The sequence below is a fragment of the Sciurus carolinensis genome, chromosome 4 (assembly GCF_902686445.1).
Source record: "Sciurus carolinensis chromosome 4, mSciCar1.2, whole genome shotgun sequence".
NCBI lineage: Eukaryota > Metazoa > Chordata > Mammalia > Rodentia > Sciuridae > Sciurus > Sciurus carolinensis.
The window spans coordinates 80,747,351-80,767,247 of NC_062216.1; the positions used below are offsets into that span (position 1 = coordinate 80,747,351).

At 42.1% G+C, this 19,897-nt stretch overlaps 1 pseudogene; it reads left to right on the top strand.

The window, feature by feature from the left end:
* Positions 1-5,885: 5,885 nt before the first annotated feature.
* On the top strand, positions 5,886-6,870 carry LOC124982531 (ADP-ribosylation factor-like protein 4A; annotated as a pseudogene).
* The last annotated feature ends 13,027 nt before the right edge of the window (positions 6,871-19,897 follow it).

Below are 19,897 nucleotides of genomic sequence, written 5' to 3' on the forward strand. Positions count from 1 at the left end.
TGGGGCTGATCCTTGTTCTGTAGCACTAGTGGGGAATGACTGGGATAGGGGTCAGTTGCTCTGCCTTCAGCCAGAGGGACAGGGTTCCAGTCCTGCTTGACATTTCCTAACCCCGTGACCTGCACCTACTTATTTCTCTGAGCCTCAAGTTTTGCATTTCTAAATTGAGAATATTGCCTTCTTTTAAAACATATTATGGGCACATGTTAAGTGCTCAGTAAGTCATACTCATTATCATCATGCTCATGATATCAAATAACAATGTGAAATAAAGTCATGGCACCCAGCTGTTGTGAAATGCTGTCCTAAGTAGAGGGGTGCTGACCTTGGTCATCATGGAAGTAAGTGACTAAACGGGGGGCAGAGAGAGGTTGAGTGACATATTTCATTCAACTGATACTAGAGATGTGGTCAGATGGCACACTCTGACCTGGGGTCACCTGGTCAGAGCACTTTGAGGGTCTTGTGGTGACTTCCAGGGAAGAAGAGTCTACAAGAGGCAGGAAGAAGGTACGTGGTGCTGACTGAGGAGTAAGTCTGAAGTGGGCATCACCCAAGGGACCACAAGCTCCTGGAAAGCTTCCTTCCAGAATGTGCTGGTTCATCATGGAGTTGAAGTGTTACTCAGGATGGGCCTAGGGAGAGAGTACTGGGATTTCTGACCTCCTCATGCATTCTCTCTCCTTCTCTCTTATTGACTTTGATGGTCACCCATGTGAACACTGAACGCCAGATAAACAAATAATCTGATAATGCCCAACTGTGAAACTGTGAGAAGTTTCAGGCATTTAAAACTGATCTGAATAAGGCCTGAGGGAATCTACAGTGTGTGAGTCAAGAAGGCCAGAAACCTGAAAGAAGGTTGGGAAATGAAGCCTGGTGCAGAGCATGCTGAGTGTATCAGAGCAAATTAGAAGTCCAGAGAGTGTGACAGAAGCTGACACACTCTGGGTGGTGGGAAAGCCCTGCAGGATCTGCTGCAAAGGGTCACACTAGTTCTTGAATGTTGACGTCTGTGTCCATTGAGCTGCCTACCACTGAGCTCTGGTCTCCCTTTCAGCACAGATTGAAATGTTTCTGGTTTTCTACAAGGTCTTCCCATGCACAGTCTAGATTCTTATCAAGATGGTGATCCAGGCTTCTCTTGTCTTCCTACAGGGTTCATAAACAGGCCTTCAAATATTTGCTGATTCACTGATCAGCAAGGCACTTACTAGGACTTCTTAAATCTGAATCTATTTTTAATGTTTATTGAACACGAATGACATGGTACGCACTTGGCTTTACCTGCATCATCTTACCTTTTTCTCATAAACATTTTATGATGCATGTACTCATATTTGGTTTGTAGAGGAGGAAACTTAGCCTTGGGGAGGTTATGTAATACGCCTGGCCTTCACAGTTAGTAAGCAGCTGGGCCAAAATTCAGACTCAGGTTCTGCCCAACACCAACAACTGTGTACTTGGACACCATGCCTTATGGCTTCACTGTACACCACTGTTTAAGTCTTGACTTGTTTATGTCTGTAAAAGTGGGTTCCTAAAGATTGGAGATGAATGATATTAGGGATGTGGGGTAGGGAGATCAACCTATTTATAGTACATTCATATAATACAAATACATTTTCACAATCTTCATTCACTTATAAACACATTTAATTCAATACTAGAGCACTAACCATGCTTAGGTATGCTTAAGCATGGTTGGTGACTGGAATTCAGAGACACCAATCACCCCTGCCTTCCAGGATCTTAACATCTAATGGAAAAGGAAAGACAGACAAGTAAATGAATATTGGCATAGTCTTGCGATGAACTTAAATAGGTGCGCTCAGAGGTTATGGGAGCCTCCATCAAGGGACAGAAAATCCACATGGGTCTTAGTGGGTGTTCCTGGGGAAGCCAATGTCCAACTGAGTGTTGAAGATCAGGCCAAGCCAAGCAGACCAAGTCAGGGGGAATAACATTTCACCAGCACAGGAAATTGAAGACTTGGAAGGTTAAGGGTTGGCACAGAATTCTATATGGCAGGGCTAGAAGGCATGAACTGGGGATAAGGAAAGGGTAAGAGGTGCGACTGGAGGGTAGGAAGATCAGAAAGTGGAAAGGTCTTGCATGCTGGCCAGGTAGTGGTTCATATCCTGAAAATAATGGGGTGCCATTGAATTGCTTCCTATAGAGGAGGGATGCAGTAGTTTTAGAAAACTGCTCTGAGACTCACAGAGAAGAATTAGAACAGGCGGCTGCGGTGGGGAAACCAGGGGGGAAGCAACTACAGAGATCCTGGAGTGACCAAGGGGCAGAACTGCAGAGCATTTTGATTGGGCAGAGGGCTTTCAACACCAAGTCACTCTTCATCCTCAATTAGGAAATATTTATTATGCTTTCATCTTATATTATCAAAGTGACATTGAAATTAAATTGATATTTCTTTCTTATACCTAATGCCTATTGATTATAACTAATAGAGTTTACAGATTTTGCAGTTAGCCTTAGTGGACAGTACTGTTGAAGGTCCCTACAGGTGTCTTATCATTTCTTCTTCCTGTCAATCTTCTGGATAGATCTTATTATCTTCCTCTCATAGATAAAGAAGTAGAGGCAGACGACTTTGAAGAGGTGGGGTGGACCAGGACGTGGTGCTGCGCCCTGTCTGCCTGGCCCCTGGTGCAGAAGGCGAAGGGGCAACTGGCAAGGAAGCGCCAAGGGGTGGCTGGATGAGAAGGCAAGGCCTAGGAGGCTCTGCCTGAGTGCACCTTGAGCTGCTGGACCTTTGCCTTTGCACAGGCCTCTTGGTGGGGCAGTGGGAAAAGCCCATTTGCCTGGAGTCTGCAGTTCTGCAGGCCAAGGCTGAGGCCAGCAGAGAGGAACCGTCCCCGCCTGTGTGCAGGGTGCTGAGCGCTTAAGCAACTGTGGGTATCAGAAAGTCTTCTCAACATTTCACTGCTCCAATCGACTTTGTCTTTACGTGGTTCATTGTCATGGGCTTCTCAGTTCAGAAAACAAGGCGCTAGGACTATTTATCAGCTACCTTGAAACATTGAAGGTATGTTTATCCTTTCATTAAATACACAGCATTCTAGTACAATATGGTTTTGTGCAGATTATGTTCAAAACACCCAAGGCGCAGACGTTGTTTTTTCTTTTTTCTTTTCTGTATTTCTTTGAAAACTCATATTAAAGTTTCAGAATTGCCATCAACAGAGAGTTCCAGAGTAGAAGCAATGTGACTGTTGTAGTTTTAAACATCAAGCAGTGAGGACTGAAAGATGTAGAACCCTGTTACAGGGACTACAAAGGAGCAAGATCACGGACACAGCAAATCTGAAATGATCAGATCTGCTGCAGTCCCCACTGAGCACAGGCGGCCCCTGTGCATGCCACTGAGGGGACTTTTCCCCACTAGCAGGTGTCCACGATGGGTATAGACACAAGCGCATCGAGCTCACTGGCTGCTAAAATGCCTCAAATCAAGTTCAAGTAAAAGAAATAGTCTTCCAATGATTTTCCCCCCTAACAAAACAAACTAATATCCAGGAAAGAGGCCTGGAAGAAACCTCAGGATGGTGCCCTTGGGAGGTCAATGCTGGGGAAGACTCTCGGGTGAGAAGGGAGGGAAGAGCAACCATAAAGGCTAGTGGGTGGATGGAAGTGCAACAGTGTGCTGTTCAGATGCAGGGTGAGCTAACACAGGAGCCTTCTAGGAACCAAGGCCAGTTTCCACTGGAGAGGCCAAAGGGGCTCAACTCTGAAGTTTAAAAGTGCTTCCCTAAAGTGGAAGGAATAGCCCAGGCTTCCTGGCTCTGTTCTTTACCAAAACCCAAGTTCTCTCCTGCTCTAGTATGTTGCTTGCTCATCAAAACACTATCGAGGTAACCACAGAGGATGTCCAGGCCTGCAGCTCCCCAGGCCTATGGCTGGAAGACAGCCTGTTGGAGTGTGTGGCCCCTGTCCTGCCTGGCTTGGCCTCCAGGGTGCCTTCTCTCACCCCCACACAAGCAGAACCCAGGCCTCCACTCCAGGCTCACAGGCACACTCATGGGAGCCAGCTCTGACACTTGGCACAATTCTGAAATGATACAGGTTTCTGTTGAGACACTGAGAATACTTAGGGAAATGGAACCAACCAAATGAGCTCAGTGAAAGAAGCGCTTCTCCTCTTTGGTGATAGATATTACCTGGTCCATTTTATAGAGGTAAAGTCGGTTATGGTGTCTCAAGTAACTTCCAATAGCTTGCAAGTTGCCAACTCTTTGTTTAGTTCATTCAGTTTCCACTGTTCACAATCAGAACCACAACCTTAGTGCAATAGTCCATTTAGTTTTCTACAGTAATTTTGGTTGCATACAAGGGACTGAAGGATTGGGAGAAAGTGCAAATTACAGGAGCTTTTTTGTTTTGTTTTTTAATAAAGTCTAAAAAGAAAGCACAAGAGTAAGAGCAACATGGATGACGTGAATGTGTATGGTTACACAAACTACAGTGTGAAATATTGTATTTAAAAAACAAAAAGAGGTCCTGCTCAGCTCTAATATATTTATAATCCATGAATTTCGTGGACCAATCTGCTAACCTATCACTATAGGCATCAGCTGCCCCCAGTATTCTACCCCGCCCCCACCATTTTACAACCCAGATCTTCAGCCTGTAAACCTCCTCGCCAGCGAAATTCCACTACTTAAGAATAGCTCCCCTGCCATTCTCTCTCTCTCCTCCTCGCTTTCTCTCTTTCTCTCTATCTCTCTGTGTTCAGGGCAGACACTGTTCGTCTGCCTAATAAAATCTCTTGCATGAATTCCCGCTTCCGGAGTGGTTTTTCTGGGCGCTTTTCACTTTTCAATCACCATGTAGAAAATTATTTCTGTAGAAAAATGGATTCAAAGCTAGAAAAATTGCAGAAAAATCTTTAGAATTCAACCTAGATATAATTTGGGGTTTGTATAGTTAGATAGAATATTTTAATTGAATTATAAAGTAAAAGTGAATTCTGTAAATAATGATATGTGTGTGTTTATGGGAAGAAAGCTTAGAAGTTTTGGTCTCTGGTTTGTCTTTAGAACCCTGCATGGGGTCCACGAGGGGCATTGCTGGCCAGTACCTGAGTTGTAACAATTTAGGTCTAGGGCAGGTGGACAAAGCATGTTTCCTCCGTGTTGCAGAATAAAGCCCTGCTTCCTGAAAAAAAAATGACTTAGGTATAAATGTTTTTATATTTTCCATTTTTACTACTATTAGATATTGCCAGTTCAAATGTTACAGAAGATTTAGTATGATCACATTTCTCAGAACCTTGCAGATTCCATGAAATAACAGATCTTGTTTGAATATCAGAAACATAAAATAGCAAAAATTGAAATAGTATACTTAAAAATTATAATCTAGAATTTATAATATAGTCTCCTTAAATCTTACTTGATGTTATTAACTGTATTATTCTCATGTTGGGTACCTAAATACTGTGAATAAACAATGAGTCATTAATCCTATCCTTTAAAAGTAACAAAAAACAAAAACAAACTGCTAATGGGAAAATCAGTATTGCTGACTTACACACAGAAAAGTCATTGCCAGTCAACTGGATAATGTTTGCTTGTTCACTAACTCAGGGAAAAAAAAAAAAGGTCACCATTTTATTAACTAAAGCATCACAATTTACTTTGTGATGTGTAAATTCAGCAAATCGAGAGTCACACTGGATGGATGTGGGGTGCGTGTCCTGTCCCTGTCCCCATCTGTGTCTCTCCCACACCCCCATGTAGAAATGCCTGCCAGTGGTTTCTCTTTTGGACCTAGACTCTGATTCCGGAGTAGTCTTGTAGTCACCCACAAAGAGAGATTCCGAAGAAGAAAATGTTACAATTTGGAACACGTATTTGCAACTGGAAATGGGGAATGGACTGTTGGATCAGACTTCTATCCTGTCCAGCCTCCCTTCATTTCCTTTCACATTGTTATTCTGGGTTTGGACTGTGCTGGAAAGACAACTGTCTTGCTGCAGGTCAATGAATAAATACTGTACCTACCAAAGGAGTTAACACTGAGAAAATTAAGGTAACCTTGGGAAATTCTAAAATAATCACTTTTCACTTTTAGAGTGTAAGTGGTCAGGAGAAATTAAGGTCCCTGTGGAAGTCATATACCAGATGCACACATGGCATCGTGTTTGTTGTGAACTCTGTTGATGTTGAACGGATGAAAGAAGCCAAAACAGAACTTCATAAAGTAACTAGGATATCAGAAAATCAAGGAGTCCCTGTACTTACAGTTGCTAACAAACAAGACCTGAGGAACTCACTGTGTTGCATTGAAATTGAAAAATTGTTAGCAGTGGGTGAACTGAGCTCATCAACACCTTGGCATTTGCAGCCTAGTGGTGCAATCATAGGATATGGTCTAAAGGAAGTAAAAAGTAAAAAGGCACCCAGACAAACCACTTTGACCTGGGAACTCACACAAGAGATTTTATTATGTGGACAGGCAGAGTGTCTTTGTGCAGGGTGAGAGAGAGAGAGAGAGAGAGAGAGAGAGAGAGAGAGAGAGAGGAGGAGGAGAGAGAGTGAAAGCAAGGAGGAGAAAGAGAATGGAGGAGGAGAGAGAGAGAGAGCGAGAGAGTGAGAGTGAGGGAGAGAGAGAGAGAATGGCGGGGGAGCTATTCTTAAGTAGTGGAATTTCATGGGCTAATAACAACGTACCAGTGTCTGGCAAGGAGGTTCTCCGGCTAACAATTTGGGTTGTAAAGTGGTGTGGGGGAGGGAGAATAATGGCAGCAGCAAAATAGCAGATCTGATGCCATAGGAAGGACTTGAGAAACTACACGATATGATAATTAAAAGAAGAAAAATATTGTGGCCACAGAAAAAGAAAAGGTGAATAACAATACCTTTTTTATCTGTGTGGAGTAGGTTTTCTCTGGTCTGATTTTGACAAATGGAAGAGTGTCTACAGACTGGTTTATGTATCTACCATCCTGGATGCTATTAAAGTTGGTTTTGTTGAACAATCAGATACCCAGTTCATTTGCCTTTTGGAAGAGAGTAAATGCAGTGCTTTTTAAAGTGGCTCCTTTCCCTACCCCAGAAATCTATTGGTACTACCATTTTGGGAAGCTAAGCAAGGATAATAAATTGACCAGAAAACACTTGTGGAAGTTTGACCTGAAGTTAGTAAAATAAAACTCTGAAGAGTGTCTGCATAGTGTTTTGTGCTTATATCTTGGGAGTAAGCGTTTGCAAAGAAATTACATACAAGGCTTTGTATGTTAAGATAAAATGCTAGTGAATGGATTCATATATATACATATTTATGTAGTTATATTTATCACACTGGGATGGGGAGGAAGTGTTTGCTTTTTAAAGTTTTGGCTAAATGATTTTGATTTCTGTAATCAAATAATTGAATGCAATCCCTTAATTTTAGACAATGTTGGTCTGAATTTAATAAAAATAAGGTATTTGAGGTATGCTCAAGTGCATGGATTAGTTTTCTTGACAAACCATGTTTTGGTGTGTAGTCTTACTTTTTAGAAATAACTGCATCTTTCTACACAGGTTTAAAACAACTTTTTTGGGATTTGGGGCTATTACAGAAGTAGTTTGTTGTCAGAAGCACTTTCACTTGAAGAACCTAGAATAATTTACTTAACTATTAACAGTAAAGTAAATGTGGGAATGTGGACTAATCCTAAATGCATATGCGTGAATACATATGTGGATTTATGAAGAAAGCAATTAGTGAATGTAGTTAATACATGGTCTCTACTCTGGTTAAAAGATATTTGTTCTATTAATATTTGCTGGCTGAAAACAGATGTGGTTTTTCACATATTTTTGTAGTGTCTTGGAAGGGGCAAAAACTTTATAAACAACACCTGATGTGTAGTGGAATGAATATGTAAAATATCTATATTGTTCTGAGCTTTAATTTTTTTTTTTTTGTTTACCAACTAAACAGTGTTACCTGGGATATACAGTCCTGATTATAATAAGGAATAGTAAAGTACAGCAGATAAGAATTATGATTATAGAAAACAAGGAAGGTAGCAAAGCTACCAGTTTTATGAACTGGTGCTGTTTCTATTTAATAAAAACAGAACAACAACAACAACAACAAAAAAAAAAAACCCCACCAAACTCTTACATATAAGGAGGAAAGACCTTTGTCTAATTCCTATTTCCAGGAAGAGACTTAGTTCAAGTAATCATATATGGGCAAATCAGCATATTTCCTATGTGTAATGCCAACAGTTGTTTGTTCTGAAATCACCAAAAGGAATGCACTTAGTTGGCAGCATTTGTTTAGGTTTTTGGTTTTGATTTTTTTTTTGAAAACTCGATTCTTGTTCTACACAAAATGAAGGAGCTTCCTATAGACATTTCATGTTAAATGCACCTGCTCTCTAGTGTGGTCACTTAGAATGTTTATATTTATAGGAGTGGATAATAAGTACCAATAAACTACTTGAGGCATTAGAGGGGAAAAAAAGGGTCACATTGAGGGCTGGTGTTGTGGCTTAGTGGTAGAGCACATGCCTAGCATGTGTGAGGCACTGGGTTCTATTTTCAGCACCATATATAAATAAATGAATAAAATAAAGGTCCATCAACAACTTAAAATAAATAAATAAATATTAAGAGGAGTCACATTGTTATTTTTATAATATATGGATTAACCTAAAATGTGCTCAGACACCCTGGAGAAGGTATCTTGGCAGTATACATAATTTAAATCTTGAGAGATTTTGGTTTGTATATACAATGTTACAGAAACTAGGTGTGTAAATGCAGTTTGTTTAAACTACAGTATGTAAAAGTTGATCTGAAAACCTGGAGTAATATTAACATGATCATTGTATCATGTTAATATTAGTTTAAGTTTAGTTTAAGTTTGTCCTGGGATAGGGCCTGGTCCTGCCATGTCCCAAAAGGGGAGAACGGTAGGCGAAAATTTGAAGGAGGGACTATTACTTTCTGTAGCAAAGTCGGCCAAGAGAGCGAGACTGATTCATCTTGGCCACAGTCGTTTGTTTTGTGGGTCAGGGCAGGTCTGCTATGTTCTAGGATAAGACAGTGTAAAGTTAAAACGGATCTCCGCCCTAGTGGCTGTCAAGGGAGCTTCTGACCAGTGGCAAGCGGCTGGAAGCCTCCGAGGCCAGCAGAGCCTCCGTCGCCGCTCGACTGTCCAGCAGCTGTAGACCTAGAGCAGGCAGTTCTCCTGTTTTGCGTTCTACCTGGCACCGTACACAGGGGTCATGCCAGCGCAGGTCAGGAGGGTCCAGGCAAGCTGGTGTACTGACATTCTCTAATATCACCGATCTGGAGACACATCTGAAAGGTGGGCGGCCTCCACAGGCTGTCGTAGGGTCTGGGCTGGAATTTCTCTAGAGCACTGCAGGTCACTTCGGGATGGAAAACCAAAGACCAGAAGTAAAGCCCTCAGCAGCCAGGCACTCCCAGTTGGTCAGGTATAAAGATGGATCTGCTAAGGTCTGGGAGCAGAGGAGGCCCACACAGGGTTTCCAAATCAAGGATGCGCGCGTGTGGGTGTGTGGGAGCGTGTTTTGCTTTTGCTTTTGAAGAAACAGCTTCCATGTGAATTGTAACCACTTTTGAGGAAATAATAGTCTTTCAATGATGAAGTTCTAGCACAGAGAAGATATAACAGTTCTGTTGTTTCAGATGCACCCAGATGAGGTTGATTTAAAAAGGTCATACTTGTATAATTATTCCATAGAAACAGTACCATTGAATCACAAAAATGTTTTTTCTTTAACTTTCTAAGCATTGAAGTAGCACAAAGGCTGCCTAGTACCCAGCCACTTCTGTTTTCTTAAAATATTGTGCTTATAAACTAATTAGAACAAATTAAAAAAAAAAAAAACTTAAGGCCATTAAAAAATAATATTGTGCTTATACACGATCTGTACACCTATTTAAACTTGCGGTGAAGAAATACTTTTAAATTGAAAAAAAAAAGAAAGAAAGAAAAGAAAAGAAAGAAAGAAGTAGAGGCTCAGAAATGCTAAGCACTTGACCAGAGTTCTTCAAAGTGTCAGAGCTGGGATTTGACCAACCAGCATTCCCAGTGAGGTCGCATTGTGGTATTTATTTTGGAGAGAGTTAATTCTTCTCTCTTCCACCCATGCTCACACCCACACTTTGTAACTATATGTTGGTAATCCATATCCTTTAAGAAATGCATTCTATACCCTCCAATTTTTATCATTCCAGGCAGTGGAATCAAAGTTTTTGTTTTTTTTTTTAGTTTGTAAGATATTTTCATTGATATTACCATCTTTATATCCTTATATATTCCAGTGAGGTGGGCACAGAATTATTATCCCCATATTGTAGTTGAGAAAACCAGACTCAGAGAAGCCAATCATTCAATGCAGTGCCTGACTTGGGCTGACTGCTTTGAGTTTATCTTTTGACTTTTTTTGGCGAGGGGAAGGGGTATTGGGAATTGAGCTCAGTGACACTGGAACACTGAGTTACATTCCCAGCCCTATTTTGTATTTTATTTAGAGACAGGGTCTTACTGAGTTGCTTAGCACCTCGATTTTACTGAGGCTGGGTTTGAACTCGAGATCCTCCTGCCTCAGCCTCCTGAGTGGCTGGGATCACAGGTGTGCACCATCAAGCCTGGCCTATCTTTTGACTTTTTAATACCTTTTATTAACCCTGCACTCAGGTGGCAAATGGCATCACATGACAGTTTTTGGTGAGTAGAACTCTAGAGAAACAAATTATTTGGCTTCCTGGCTATTTTTGCCTTGACATCCAACCCAACCCATTTAAAAACCACTTGAGCACCTACTGGGTGTTCCAAGATGCCTATCTTATGGGGGGCCTGGGGGGAGCAAGTGGTGGATAGAAGTAGGCACAGTGAAGCTGAAGGTGAGATGGCATGGTCAGGGTCATCCTGGAGGTATGGACAGAGCACTCTGGCTCTTGGGGAGGGACTACTCATTCTGGTTTGGGCAGGGTGGAGGGATGGGGCCGGTTTTACAGAGAATGTGACATTTGAACTGGCTATGGAGGCAGAACTGCATTTCCTCAGAGAGAGAAGGGCAGGGACAATGACAACAGTGTCACTTGTTAAGTCCTTGCTATGTACTATTAATTTGCTCTTCCCCAAAGCTCATGAGGTATCAACAAGAAGAAGCATCTCCATTTTGTAGATGAGGAAATGAAGGCTTGGAGGATTAGAACCTAAGAAGTCTGATTCCAACTAATCCTCTCAACTACCACACAGACCTTGAGCAAGACCTCAGAGATGGGAAGTTGTCTGGTCAACTGGAAGGGCAGGGTGGGGTACAAGGAAGCAGGGCAGAGGTATGAAAGGTGGATGAGGCCAGAGAATGATAGGTTTTGCATGATTTTATTTCCCTAGCATGATTAGAAAGCAGTCATGTGATCTGATTTGACCAGATCTGTGTTTCTTATAGATACTCTGATTACAGAACAGAGTAGGAACCTCTGTCATCAATGCCTATGGGAGGACCAAGCCCATAAGGTACAGGAGGAAAGCAGGCCAGGTGGGGCAGAGGGCTATCTTTGCTGAAATGCTCAGCTCCCCAGATCCTCCCAGCTGACTGCAGCCATGTGGGAATGAAATGCCTTTGTTGCCAGTCTTTCAGATTTTTTTTTTTTTTTTTTTTTTTTTTTTTGGTACTGGGGATTGAACCCAGGGATTCTTTACCAGTAAGCTACATTCCAACCCTTTTTATTTCTTATTTTGAGATCGGGTCTTGCTAAGTTGTTGAAGTTCTCAAAAACTTGTCCAGGCTGGCCTCAAACTTGTGATCCTCCTGCCTCAGCCTCCTGAATCACTGAGATTACAGGTGTGTGCCACTGTGACTGGCTTCAATCCCTTTGATTTTTAAAGAAACTTTGGAAAACCAAGATGCAATGCAAGATTTCCTGATTTAAAAATGTAAAAAACTAATTAAAAATGTTTTTTTTTTGAGTACTCTCTGGGCCAAGCAAGGGATGTGTGTGGGCTTGCTAGTTGGCCACTTCTGTTAGGGAGGATGGATTGAAATAAAGAGAGCTTAGAGGCAAGGAGACCAATATTAGGAGCCCAGTGTGATAGTGTAGACAAAGGAAGAAGACCCCAGCAAAGACCATGACAGTAGGGATGAAGAGATAGACTGAATAATTTCTGGTAACTTTGGACATGAGTGCATCAAAGGGAGGAGTCTGGACGTATTGGGTACATGATGGAGCCATTAATTCACTTAATTTTTGGACAGTTTTTATTGAGTACTTACTATATCTAAGATATTGTGTTAGGAGCTGAGGCCCAGGAAGGAGTAAGACACAGGACTTTGCTGTGAAGGAGCTCGGAATTTAGTGAGGACATTTGCTGGAGGATAAGCACAGAGAGATTTGGGATGTGCATCTGCCCCCTCTTGGGGAAGCTGTGCTGATAAGGAATACAGCAGAAGTGAAGGTGTGAAGAAAAGGCCAGGAATCCGGTTTTGGGTTTACTGAGCCCGGTCTTAGCTTTGGCCCAGCTAGTTCTGTGATCTGATTCCCTCTGGGATGCTTTTAATTCTTGGCATTTGAAAATCCAGGGGGTGTGCTCACTCCCAGGACAGAGTCCTTCCTTGCAGTCAGGTTTTCCCTGCATCCTCTTAATGTGCTCAGTGTGAGTGGCCCTGGTGGAGAGCACTGCAGATGCTGGCCTTCCCGCTGTTGCCCACACCCTTCCCAGGCCCTGCCCTTTTGCCATTCATGAGGTGTTGCAATATTTGTAAGACGAACCTAAGTTTATTTATTGATGTATTTTTGTTTACTTATTGCTATTGTGGTGAATGATCTGCTTTCTTTCAGGTATTAATATTGTACGGTGGATTAGTTACAGGGAAAACATTCTGTGCTGTTAACCACTCTACCTTCTTCCTGAGAATGTCATACATTCTTTTATCAAACCTAGGTAAGGTTTTGCTTCATTCATTCAACACGTATCTTGGGGGCACTTACCACGTGTTAGGCTCTGTTCTAGGCGCTTGGGATGCATGGCTGAATAAAGAAGGACTCCTTTCCTCAGGGAGCCTTGCTTTCCTGCAACCTAGATGATATGGCCTTCCCCTGCCTCATCGGGTGGCTCTTTCAGGATGTTTACAGATGGGTGGCCCCCTTCCATTCAGTCTCCCTTCCTCTGCAAAGGTGGGGCTGTGCTGTCTTCATTATTTGAGATTTTCCATTCCCTTCTCCTGGTATGGCTATCCCACAGCATGGCAGCCTCTTGGCAAATGGAGCTCACTATCTCAACAGAACCTTAAGGGTTTTGCCCACATTTGAAAGATCATTGTTCAAATCATTATTTATGTGTTCTTTTGAGAAGATAATTTAACTCAGACCCTTAACCACAAAGATAAGCCTGGGATAAGGAACTCAGGGGCCACTTTTGGGGCTTCATTTGGGTGGGATGAGTTCTTCGTTCAAAGAACAGGGGTACAGGGATCTCCTGGGGTCATAAACCACCCCATGAGGAGCTAGGAAGTTCTGATTTGGAGGGCATTCAGCTGGAGAAATTCAAAACCACTTCATATGCCTGGAAGTCCTCTACCTATTTGGATCATCCTGGGTCTATGGCAGGCCATTTATAATTCCCTTGAGCCACAAATAGGCAAGCAATATAGAGGAAATAAAGAAAGAGGTACCAAAGAAACTCAAATTCTTGAGACTATATGTGTTGTTCCTTAATAGTTCTGTGATCTTGGTAAAGCAATTATTCTTTCTGAGTCCCAACCTTACCTTCCCAATAAACTTAAAAAAAAAAAATAAAAAGGTTGACATACAAAGAAATTTGTGCCCATAAGGTACCAGGCAAATGTCAGTTGTTTTTACTATTTTGCTATCATTATTATTGTTAATTTTAGCAGGCCTCCCTCCTGGAGCCCACACTAATCTGGATCTGAATCCTCAGGGCTGCTCCAAGGACTGTCCCCTTGAAGGGCAAGGGCAGTCCAAGAACCAGTGCCCAGCAAGCCCCGCCCATTAATCAGCTAGCACTGGGCTGAGGAATCTGTGCAGCTGTCACATTGCCACCAGCTAGCATCGACCTTGCATATTATTGCTTTTTTTTTTGAGCTAGAGCTGGAAATTCCTTGGCAAGAGCTCCACCTGCTCAGACTTGTCTGTTTTACTACACCCAGGTTGTGGCAGTTACCCCACTGTATCAGGACACTAACAACTGTATGCTCAGTGGGGACAAATCACTAGTACATCTGAGTTTCATTGTGGGCTCCAGCCTGTGGAACGGACTGGGTCACATCCTGGGCCTTGGGGACTAAGGCATAAAATGAGGATAAAATGATGCCATGAGTCTGGAATTTTGGGAAATGGGTGTGCCCAAGTTGAGAACACTAATGGAGCAGTCCATGGAGATTGAGCTAGGACTAAAGGATAATTTAAATCTCAGATTCCTGGCAACAACCTGCCCCCATGTCTTTAGGGTCAGGCAGTCCTATGTGGCTTCATGTAGCCAGATGAAAGATCAAAGGATAACAATGTGAGCTGTCAATCATTGTTGATGAGTTAAAAAGGAAGACTTCCAGAGAGAGCTGGTTGGCATCCATTCATAATGCTTCCCATGGGTTTTTAGAATGGGAAAAGTGACCATAAAATGTTAATTCTAGAAGAAACACTCAATATCATGAGAAACAACTTCTTGGAAGAAACTGAAATCCAGTGTGTGCAAATAAGTTTTCTAAGATTACACACTATTGAGTGATGAAATCAGTACCATAGGCTTGTCCAATGAATAATAGAACAGTCAATATGATGATGAACATGTTATTACATGTACAGATACGTTAGGTGCAAAGAGTTTCACCACAGTGTTGTTTATGGTGGAAAAAAAACAGAAGCAACATAAATACACATTATCCACTAATAGGGAATTGTCTGAATACTTACCAGTATATGCACTTAAAGGGATAACCTGTAGGCATTACAAATGATGTAGGTCTATATATATTGGGGTATTAAGGGACATAACTATGGGGACAATCATGACCTTTTGTTGTGTAATAATAGCCAATGTCAATGCAGCCATATATGTCATCTTGGTAAACTTCTATATATGTATATGTATATATAGACATGAGAGAATGTTTATAATAATTACTTCAGAGATCAGGTCTTGAATGATGCTAATGATGATGATGATGATGATGATTTGGTACCAGGGATTGAACCCAGGGGTGCTTAATAAATGAGCCACCTCCCCAGCCCTTTTTTAATGCATTTTATTTTGAGACAGGGTCAGGCAGAGTTGCTTAGGGTCTATCTAAACTGCTGGGGCTGGCTTTGAACTTGAGATCCTCCTGCCTCAGCCTCCCAAGTTGCTGGGATTATAGGCACCATACCTGGCAGGTCTTGGATTATTTTAACTTTCTATTTACATTTGCATGCACTTTGGAATTTTGTTCATATAGTTGTCAAAAGCGATATATATTTGTGGTGTATAATGTGATGTATATATGCATTGTTAAATGGTTAAATCTATCCATTAATGTATCCATAAGCTTATATACTTATTTTTTGTGATGAGAACATTTTTCATCTACTCTCTTGCAGTTTTCAAGTACACAATACATTATTAACTATAGTGACCATGCTGTACATAGATCTCTTGAACTTATTCATCCTGATCAACTGAAACTTTGTTCCCTTCAACCAACATCTCTTCAACCTTGTCTCCAATCTCTGGCAACCATCTTTCTACTTACTCATTGTATGAGTTCAACTAGTTCCACATATGAGTGAGATCTTGCAATACTTTGTCTTTCTATGTATGGTTTATTTCACATAGCATCATGTCCTCCAGGTTCATCAATGTTGCTGCAAATTACAGGACCTCCTTCTTTTTAAAGGCTGAAGAGTATTCCAGTGTGTGTGTGTGTGTGTGTGTGTGTGTGTGTGTTGAATTTTTTAAATTTGTTCATACATTGATGGACACTTACATTGATTTTATATCAGGTATCCTTTTCTTTAATCAGAAATGAAATAATAAAAGGACTTTTATTTTTGTCATGCATCCCAGGTATAGTTTCAGATATTTGCAAGATGGTGGGGGTGAACTTCCCACATTCATTGGGTGTATAGTTGCTTCCTCTCAATAACAGGCAAGTCCTGCCCAGCATACAAACCAGAGGAAGGGTGTTATGGAGGGCAGGATGCCCTGGATCTTCAAATGGGAATGGTCAGTAAAGGGGTAGGTTAAGATGTCCCCAGTACTTCGAGATAAAGTCTCCTGTAAGAGTAAAGATCGGGAAGGATAGAACAGTTGTTTTGAGCCCCTGTGGGTGTGATTACCCTACAAATACAAATGTGTGGCAGAGGAGATTTTAGAAACCCCTGGCTGTAACTAAGATGACAGGGTGTGGCATGGGCAAGCATGACTAGACTGAATTACAACTGGAGGTGAAACAGAAACTTGTTGGACGGTGTTGTCATCGACTGAAGACACAGTGAGTTCCCAACGGGGAGGGATCATCGTGGTCTAGAGAAGGGAGCTGTGTTCTCACCAGTTCTTATCCAGCCGCATGGGTTGTGTGTCACAGAGTGCTGAGACACCTCCCAGCACACCTCCCTGCAAGGGGCTGGCGGGGGACAAGACTCAGGTGTGCATGCAATGGCGAATGCCAACCTATGTGTGTGCATGTCTTGAAGGGTTGAAAGAGATCTCTTTTTGTCCCATAATGCTTAAAAATCAACGAAATATCCTATAATTTAACCAGAAAGAATACCCCATTTTCCTGTGAGGCAGAATTATTCAGTCACTCTCCTTGGTGTTTGCTTTTGCCAAGAAACAATGTTTTTCAAAGTGTTAAGTAGGTCTCAGAGATCACTTCTAGCATGTTCCTGGGTCTTGTGTGCTTTGCTTCTCATGTGGTCCCAGTGGGGAATATTTGTAAGGTCCCTATGCTGGGTTGCTTGGCTTTGTAAGGTCTCTTTGCTGGGTTGCTTGGCTTTAAGCTCCCTGGCATGACAATTTTCCTTGGGAAAATATAAAGATGTACATTAACTACTTTCTCCCCGGGGGGGAGGGGGCTTAGTTAGAGGGGTGCTCTGACCAGAATCTGAGTTTGAGGGAAAGATCTTGAAGGAGAACATGAGAGTCTTTGACTTGGGTATTAGATACTTCATTGATTAAACATACTACGTTTTAGTTGAGCACCTGCTGTGTGGCCAGCATCTGCTTCCCACACCTTCTGCCCACTGCATGCACAGGAGAGATGGTCAATCTTTAATCACTTACGAATATCCAGTTGTTTACCTCAAATGGCCCATGAAGTAGTGGGAACAATGCTCTTGGTAATATGAGAGGAAAAGTGCAAAAGAAAAGCCATTTATTCGCTATTTTTTTAATACCTACCTTCTAGTACCACAGTTGACATTAGCTGGAGAAAGACCAGATATTTTCACTTTTCTATTTTGGTGATAACTGCTTCTTCTTTGTGTGTTTGTTGTTCTTCTCTGACTTTGAAGCCATATCGCCAGTAGACATTGTTTATAAGTTTTTTCTTTCAGACACATCAACCATCCATACACATCCCAACTGCCTGAAGAACTTGATTGTAACACTTAGTATAGATCTGGCAACTGTCCCCTGTGGCAGGGTTTTCTCCATCCTGCTGATTTAGGTTGTCATTGCCAACAGTGCCCCCTCTCTTTTGTAAATATAGACACTACTTCATCAGAGAGACTTTCTCTGCTCAGCTGGAGGGTGTCAGGCCATTGCCCCCAGTTCTTGGGTGCTCTTGGAATTTCATCAGTATTTTCTTTCCAAAGCAGTTTCAGCACAGACTTGCTCAGAGATAAGAAACGGGGGAACGAAGGGGATTTTAGGCACTTACATTTTGAAAACTATATTAAAATTACATTTACTGAGGGGAAGTTAAGAAAATAAACAATAAAAGCAGGAAGAAAACAGCCTGAAGGGAAAACAAAGAGAGGAGTGCTGTAGAAAGAAGTGAAAGGAAAGAAAAGGGTGGAAGGAATACAGAATTTTGGCTCAACACTCAAATTTCAAAGAGGAGAGTGGCAAGGAACGCACATTCATTTGACTTTGGGAGAAACTGTATAACTTTCTTCTTGCAATCTATTTACCTTTCGAACAGTGTTTGCTAGTACTGGTCCTGAAATCCCTGCACTAATAATAGCTTTGGGGAACATGCTGCGCTGATTAGGATTCTTTCTGACTGAGTTTGAACAAAAGCAAGTTCAAGCTCTTGCTAGATTTCTGTGGGCGTTAGGGGGTCAGACCTACCTTAGGAGACTTCATGTATCAAGTCATTAAAAGCCCTCAATTCATATAGTCATTAAAAGTGTTTATGCCTGTTCAGACTGGAAAATCAATCCTAAATGGCATTGGGCCAGAGGTGGATACTTGTTGCTACAGAAGGAGGGACATATCCCTGTGCCAGAGCAACACCGTTTCACTGGACAAGAAGGGACATTCCTTCCTAAGAATATAAGGCTTGACAGGTTGAGTGAAACTGCCCGACTCTGCCCATGTGGAAAATGGATGTGTGGCATTTACCTTCCAAAGGAGGAAAGCATGGGAGCAGAACAGAAAGGCAGGTTACTCTGACTGTTTGGAAAGGCATAGATGCCAGAGTGAGCTGTACTGCCCAGCCTCGTGTGGTTTTTAGACCCCTGAACACTTTACTGTCCCAAGCCTTAAAAACTGTCTGCTCACCACCATGGAAAGTATCAGGCTTAGCACTTTAATCATATCCAGAGGCACAATAAACTGGAGCTTCAGCCAGAACAGATCCGGTTTCCTTCCCAGACTTGGCAACTTATAAAATAAGCTCAGTGATATTCCAAGAGTTAATTATGAGACTTTAGAAATCCTGGACTAGCATCAATCTTTTAAAAATATTCACACCAAGCCTCAGTAACTTAGAGAGGCCCTAAGCGACTTAGCAAGCCCCTATCTCAAAATATAAAACTAAAAAGGGCTGAGGTTGGGGCTCAGTGGTAAAGTACCCTTGGGTTCAATTCCCTGTACCAAAGGAAAACAACAACAACAAAAAATCACACCAAATATCTGACTTTATATAGCACCACTGTGTGTGCCCATTTTAAGAGTTCAACACATTTTTTTTCTCCAAATCTAAACATCTCCAAAAGTGCACAAGAAAGTAAGATTTATTAGGTGCATTTGAAGGCTACAACATCTACTCACTTTACGGCAGAAGTACAGGAGGGCAGATCCCTTGCTCCCCACCACTGCCAGGCAGTAGGAGAGGAAAAACTAGAACTCCCACTTTCAGGCTCCTACTTTCAGAGCCCTTCCCTCTGTCCACAATCTCTGGAATCCAGTGTGAGAATCCAGAAGAATCAAATGACTCCTCTACTCAAGTACTTTAGAAAAGTTTCTGCTTTTTTCCTTTGTTAACCTAAGACGGTGGGAAAGAGAACATCTCCCTTCCCATATTTCCTGGCTCCAGGTTTCCCTTTAAAAATGGAGGCCAGACCACAACTCCCCAGCAGCTGAGGCCTCTACCTCTGGATCCCACCTCTCCCTTACCCACTGGTGGGAAAAGAGAGTTCCAAACACGCAGAAGGCCTCAGAAGGCAAAGGCAACCCAAGCACAGGTGAGGGCCTGGGAGAGACAGGCCCCAGGCAGAGAAGGTTCCTGGGCTCACCAGCAGAGGCCCTCCCCTCCCTGAGGGTGGGGCTGTTCAGATCTCAGGGACTCTGTCCAGTGCTGGGAGTGGCTCCTCCCAGACCACATTTTTATTATCAAATGAGTGGTGGGAGATGGGGGAGGTGAAGAAATATGTGAGAAACTGATGCAGTCTTTGTCACATTGTCAGTTTTTAATGAAAAATCTAGACTTTGTTATCTTTACAGGGCTAGAATTCAGTTC